Source organism: Danio aesculapii, chromosome 9 (genome assembly GCF_903798145.1).
Source record: "Danio aesculapii chromosome 9, fDanAes4.1, whole genome shotgun sequence".
NCBI classification, from domain to species: domain Eukaryota; kingdom Metazoa; phylum Chordata; class Actinopteri; order Cypriniformes; family Danionidae; genus Danio; species Danio aesculapii.
Genome location: NC_079443.1, coordinates 53,743,002 through 53,750,365, shown reverse-complemented (window position 1 = coordinate 53,750,365; position 7,364 = coordinate 53,743,002).

The window sequence follows — 7,364 nt, the reverse complement described above, 5'->3', positions numbered from 1 at the left end:
GTTTTTAAGGGCCAAGGGGAAGATGAAGGGGTACAAAAATAGAATTGGGATTGGGCCTAAATGATGACAGAATTTTCAGTTTTAAGTTAACTATCCCTTTAACAAGTACATTACACAGAAATGTGTTGAAAAAATCTCCTCTCCATTAAACAGAAACTGGGGAAAAATATCAAATATCAAATAATTCAAATTTAACAGGAGGGAGAAAATAATTATACAAGAATGTTTCAGAATCAGAAGCTGGATTCACAAAACATTCCTATTTTCTGCAGGTAATCTGGATGAAGCCGTTCATATAATGCAGATGTATATTTATATATTTTGTGGTGTGCTTTTTGTGGTCTTGTGGTGTTTAGTTTTCCTCTCTGTAGTGCAGAGATGGTGTTCGGGCTTGTCGTGAGCAGCTGGAACGCTGTTTGAAGAGTTCACATAATTATTACGTCTCGACGTTGTTGAAAAACACAGAATATCCATCATTATAGTGGTTTTATGGCCCTACTTCCCTGAAATCTCCATGGGAAGAAGACAAACATCTGGTCTGACCGGACGGAGATCTTATAAATCTAACAGCATCCCTTTTAATTATGTGCATTAATTTATTCACATTATTTTAAGCATTGCAAATCCAGTCTTGCATTACGAGATTTAAACTTGAAATTTTGCTAAATTATTATTGTTAACTACAGAAAAACCACAAAAAACATTTCCAATAAAATAAAGTTAAATTAATAAAATGTAATTAAAATGATTTAATAAATAAAATAAAAAGCCACACTTTAAAATAAGGATCAAATAACTAATGTTATGTATTTGTTTGCAATAATTAACATGAACAAAGATGAATAAATACTGTAATAAATGTATTTTTCATTGTTTGTTCACATTAGTAAATACATTAAGCAACATTAACTAAAGGAACCTTATTGTTAAGGAAGTGAAATAATAAATAAACAAATAAAATGAAAAATAAATCTAATTTAAAAATGTATTTTAATTTTAATTAATAAAAAATTATTTAATAAAAACAAAAAATAAATAAATAAAATAAAAAATATATAAAATATAAAAATAAAATCAAACAAGGGTCACATTTTACATAACACATAGTAATAAAATAGTGAAAAAAAAAGCCACACTTTATAACAAGGCTCCATTAAATAATCTTATGGATTTACTTTATTTGCATTAATTAACATGAACAAAGATGAATAAATACTGTAATAAATGAATTTTCATCGTTTCTTCATGCCAGTAAATACTCTAACTAACATTAACTAAAGGAATCTTATTGTTAAGGAAGTGAAAAAATAAATAAACAAATAAAATTAAAAATTAAATATTCATTTCAGCAATGAAAAAAAAGAAATACACAAATAAATAAATATATAAATAAATAAATATATAAACAAATAAATAAATAAATAAATAAATAAATAAATAAGGTTCAAATAATTAATGTTATGTATTTACTTTATTTGCATTAACTAACATGAACAAAGATGAATAAATACAGTTTTAAATACATTTACATACATTAATAAAATAAATCCACATTTGTTATTGTTTGTTCACATTAGTAAACACATTAGCATTAACTAAAGGAACCTTATTGTTAAGAAAGTAAAATAATAAATCAACAAATAAAATGAAAAATAAATATTCATTTTAGCAATGAAATAAATAATACAATAAAATAATGTAAACAAATAAGGAAATAAATAAATAAATAAATAAAAGCCATACTATATAATATGCTACATTAGTTAATATTATGTATTTATTTTATTTGCATTAACTAACATTAACAAAGATAAATTAATGCTGTAATAAATATATTTTTCAATGTTTCAACGTTCATGTTAGTAAATATTCTAACTAACATTAACTAAAGGAACCTTATTGTTAAGGAAGTGAAATAATAAATAAACAAATAAAATGAAAAAAAAAATCATTTTAGCAATGAAATAATACAATAAAATAATATAAATAAATAAATAAACGAATAAATAAATAAATAAATAAATAAATAAATAAATAAATAAACGTATAAATAAATAAATAAATAAATAAACGTATAAATAAATAAATAAATAAATAAATAAATAAATAAATAAATAAATAAATAAATAAATCCACACTTTATAATAAGGCTCAATTAGTTAAAGCTATGTATTTATTTTTATGAACTAACATTAACAAAGATGAATAAAAACTGTAATAAATGTATCTTTCATTGATTGTTCATGTTCGTAAATTGGTTAACTAACATTAACTAATGGAACCTTATTGTAAAGCAAATAAAATAATATATATTTTAGTAATACATAATAAACATAAACTAAAATAAAGGTCACATTTTAAAATAAGGCACCATTAATTAATGTTGTGTATTATGTTATGTATAACTAACGCAACTTTATTTTAAAGCAAATAAAAAAAAACTAAAATCAAATTAAATTAAAAATAGATGTTAATTTCGCATAATAAAAAACACACTAATCTATTTGTATATGTTTAAATGTCTTGAGTTTCTTTCATTTCTTTGTCATTGGGATGTTTCTGAGCTCCTCTGGGCAGAAAAGCTTCGTCTGACAGCAGATTATTTCATATCGTGACGAGTAAACAAGCTTGAATTTGTCTCGAAGCCTGAAATGTGGCTATTCTGCAACCGGAGACAAAAATGCAAGATTAAGAGCCTCGAAGCGACAAACATTCCTGCATAATTCACTTTTTTCCTACATATAATTTCTCTGATAGAACATTCAGACATACTGTAACACGTTAAACTGGTTAAGCTTTATATCAGTCCTTCTTCTGAAATAACAATTATCGGAGATTTCATTGTTAATTTTAGTCAGAAATTAGAAGAAATTAATTAGAATGACTATTTAAAACAAACAAAAATTATATATAAATGAGTGTAATAATAATAAATGGCTTTAATTTTCTTCATGCTAAACATAATTCAGAGTTTAATTACATAACCCTCAATTTTATTGTGTTATTTAACCAATGTTTTAGATTAAATAACATTTTCACATTAAATTAAGTGATAAATAAATAAGAATGAACTCAGCCCAGTGTGTTTTAAGCTGGTTATCATTGCAACATTTCTAATTTTCACAACTGAAATCTTTAAAAACGGCATTAAACGTTAACTAGTGTTAATTTAAATGAATAAAGTATAAAATGTTATTAAAAACTAGAATATTATCTATATTATACACAACAAGTTATTTGTTGTTTGTATTGTATTATATACGTAGTATTGTTTAGTATTGCATTGCATTGCATTGCATTGTATTGTATTGCATTGCATTGAGTTGCGTTGTATTGTATTGCATAGCATTGTATTGCATAGCATTGCATTGCATTGTATTGTATTGTATTGTATTGCATTGCATTGCATTGCATTGCATTGCATTGCATTGCATTGCATTGCATTGCATTGCATTGCATTGCATGGCGTTGCGTTGCATTGCATTGCATTGCATTGTATTGTATTGTATTGTATTGTATTTTATTGTATTGCATTGCATTGTATTGTATTGTATTGTATTGTATTGTATTGTATTGTATTGTATTGTATTGTATTGTATTGCATGGCATGGCATTGCGTTGTATTGTATTGTATTGTATTGTATTTTATTGTATTGCATTGCATTGCATTGTATTGTATTGTATTGTATTGTATTGTATTGTATTGTATTGTATTGTATTGTATTGTATTGCATTGCATGGCATTGCGTTGTATTGCATTGTATTGTATAGTATTTTATAGTATTGTATTGCATTATATACGTAGTATTGTTTAGTATTGCATTACATTGCATTGCATTGCATTGCATTGTATTGTGTTGCGTTGCGTTGCGTTGCGTTGCGTTGCGTTGCATTGCATTGCATTGCATTGTATTGTATTGTATTGTATTTTATTGTATTGTATTGTATTGTATTGTATTGTATTGTATTGCATTGCATTGCATTGTATTGCATTGCATGGCATGGCATGGCATGGCATTGCGTTGCGTTGCATTGTATTGTATAATATTTTATAGTATTGTATTGCATTATATACGTAGTATTGTTTAGTATTGCATTACATTGCATTACATTGTATTGTATTGTATTGTATTGCGTTGTATTGTATTGTATTGTATTGTATTGCATTGCATTGCATGGCATGGCATGGCATGGCATGGCAATGCATTGCATTGTATTGTATAATATTTTATAGTATTGTATTGTATTATATACGTAGTATTGTTTAGTAATGCATTGCATTGCATTGCATTGTATAGTATAGTATAGTATAGTATAGTATAATATAGTATAGTATAATATAGTATAGTATAGTATAGTATAGTATAGTATAGTATAGTATAGTATAGTATAGTATAGTATTATATTATATTGTAATGTATTGTATAGTATTGTAGGAAAGGTCAGGAAAGTGTTGACCTCAGTAACTCACCAGGTTAAAGGTCACTTTCATGTGGATCAAACGCCCGACCTTTGACCTGCAGCAGGAGGAATCAGTCTATGTAAATGCCTGGAAAATGAAGCAGATCGACTATTTACATGCAATGCATCAGGTCTGACAGTACATTTAAAAATAAGATGGATGTAATTTAGAATAATAAATGAAAATAAGAACTTTTGGCAACACTTCACAATAAGGCTGTATTCGTTAATGCATATACTAACATGAACAAACAATGAACAATGCATTTAGGACACTATTTATTCACGCTAGTTAACATTAGTTCATGTAAATAAAGTCAATCATTTTTAGCTCATGTTAACTCATGATGCATTGGCTAATGTTAACAAGCTTGAACTTGGAAATGTAATTATTAAAATCATTAATAAATGTTGAACGATAATAAATAAATGCTGCTCTGTTCTTGTATTGTTCATTATTAGTTCATTTTAGCAAATGCATATACATATATATATATATATATATATATATATATATATATATATATATATATATATATATATATATATATCAAGAGTTCACACTTAGCTCACGATTTATACAGAGCTTGTTTGGCGTGCTGTCCCGGGAGAGAGCCCTGAGCTCATGGTATCCTCGAGCCCAGGGCTCCCTCCTTTCAGATGCAGGTCGATCTGAAACTCCCCCGCTGCTGAGGCCAAGGTGAACTTCCTGAGAGTAAGACATTAGAAAAAGATTTAGGCTTATTTTATCTATAATATAGAGCACATTTGGATGGTGGGAGGAAACCAGGGAACCCGGGGGAAACCCGCACGGAGAACATGCAAACTCCGCACAGGAACACCAGATGGCCCAGTGAAGACCCAACGCCATTGGTATTCTTGCTGTGAGGCAAACGTGCTAGTCACTGGGCCACCGTGCCGCCCATTCTGGATAAAGGTGGAAGAAGGGGAGGAGGGGGGTTTCTTCCAGTAGAAGATAGTTGTAGAGAGGAAATGAGGATATATATAGTGACTTGGGATCCTTTGATTGGAGGATCATGATTAGCTAATGTGGAGCAGCTGGGTCAATCATGAGCACATGCTCCTCTCGAAATTAGTTTCAAATTTAAACTTCACATACATACATATATAAACATATACATATATATATATATATATATATATATATATATACATACACATATATACAGCTGAAGTCAGAATTATTAGCCCCCCTGAATTATTAGCCCCCCTGAATTATTAGCCCCCCTGAATTATTAGCCCCCCTGAATTATTAGCACCCCTGAATTATTAGCCCCTCTGTTTATTTCTTCCCCCAATTTCTGTTTAACGGAGACATTTTTTTCAACACATTTCTAAACATAATAGTTTTATTATTTTCTCTTTGTCATGATGACAGTAAATAATATTAGACTAGATATTCTTCAAGACACTTCTATACAGTTTAAAGTGACATTTAAAGGCTTAACTATGGTAATTAGGTTAACTAGGTAGGTTAGGGTAATTAGGCAAGTTATTGTATAACGATAGTTTGTTCTGTAGACTATCAGAAAAAAAAGCATAATGGGGCTAAGAATTTTGTCCTTAAAATGTTTTTAAAAAATTAAAAACTGCTTTTATTCTAGCCGAAATAAAACAAATAAGAATTTCTCCAGAAGAAAAAATATTATCAGACATACTGTGAAAATTTCCTGAATCTGTTAAACATCATTTGGGAAATATTTAAAAAAGGAAAAAAAAAAATCAAAGGGGGACTAATAATTCTGACTTCAACTGTATATATATATATAGAGAGAGAGAGAGAGAGAGACGGTGCAAAATAATGGTGCAAACGTATAAGAAAGTCAGAGTTTTGAGATTAAAAGCCATAATTCAGTTCTTTTTTAATTCATTATGAAAACAGTGTTATTTTGAGATAGGAATTCATAATTTCAAGAAAAGAAAGTGCAGGATGAAAACTCAAAATGCCAAGAAAACAGAGATAAAGTATACAAATAAACTAAAAACAGTCCAACATTATATAAACCCCAAAAACGGCAGATTTGTGAGGAAAAATAAATATGTAAAAGCAGAATTGTGAGGGGGGAAAGTGATGCAATCCTAATATTATCTATATAAACTTAAATGTATAGGCAAAGATAAAACGCCATTGATCGCATTCAAAATAAATGTTTGTTTTGACATAATATATGTCTTTATTATATTTAGTATGAATATGTAACACACACTCAAACTAATTATACAAAGCTATGTTGTTTTATAGATATTTAAATTAATATATATATAAATATTTACATATATAATTTATAACAAGATATAAAAAATCTCAAATATAAGCATGTATGTATTTAAATATACACAGTATGCACAGATATTTTAACTATTATTTTGGATGCGATTAATCGTGGGTAATTTTGCCCAGCACTAAATTATATATGCATAAACCCACCCTGCTGAAAAATCCAGCTTAAACCAGCCTAGGCTGGTTGGCTGGTTTTAGCTGGTTGACCAGCCTGGTTTTAGAGGGGTTTTGGCCATTTCCAGGCTGCTTTCCAGTCATTTCCAGCCTGGTCTTAGCTGGTCAGGCTGGAAAATGACCAGCTAAAACCAGCTTGACCAGCCTGGTTTAAGCTGGACATAGCTGGTTTTGGCTGGCCTTCCAGCCTGGCAAGGTGATCAAGCTGGTTTTAGCTGGTCATTGTCCAGCCTGACCAGCTAAGACCAGGCTGGAAACCAGCCTGGAAATGGCCAAAACCCCTCTAAAACCAGGCTGGTCAACCAGCTAAAACCAGCCAACCAGCCTAGGCTGGTTTAAGCTGTTTTTTTCAGTAGGGACATTAAAAAGCAATGTAAAGCCAAATTAATAAGATAAAGAAAGTCAGGAGGATAGAGTCAGAACTGTG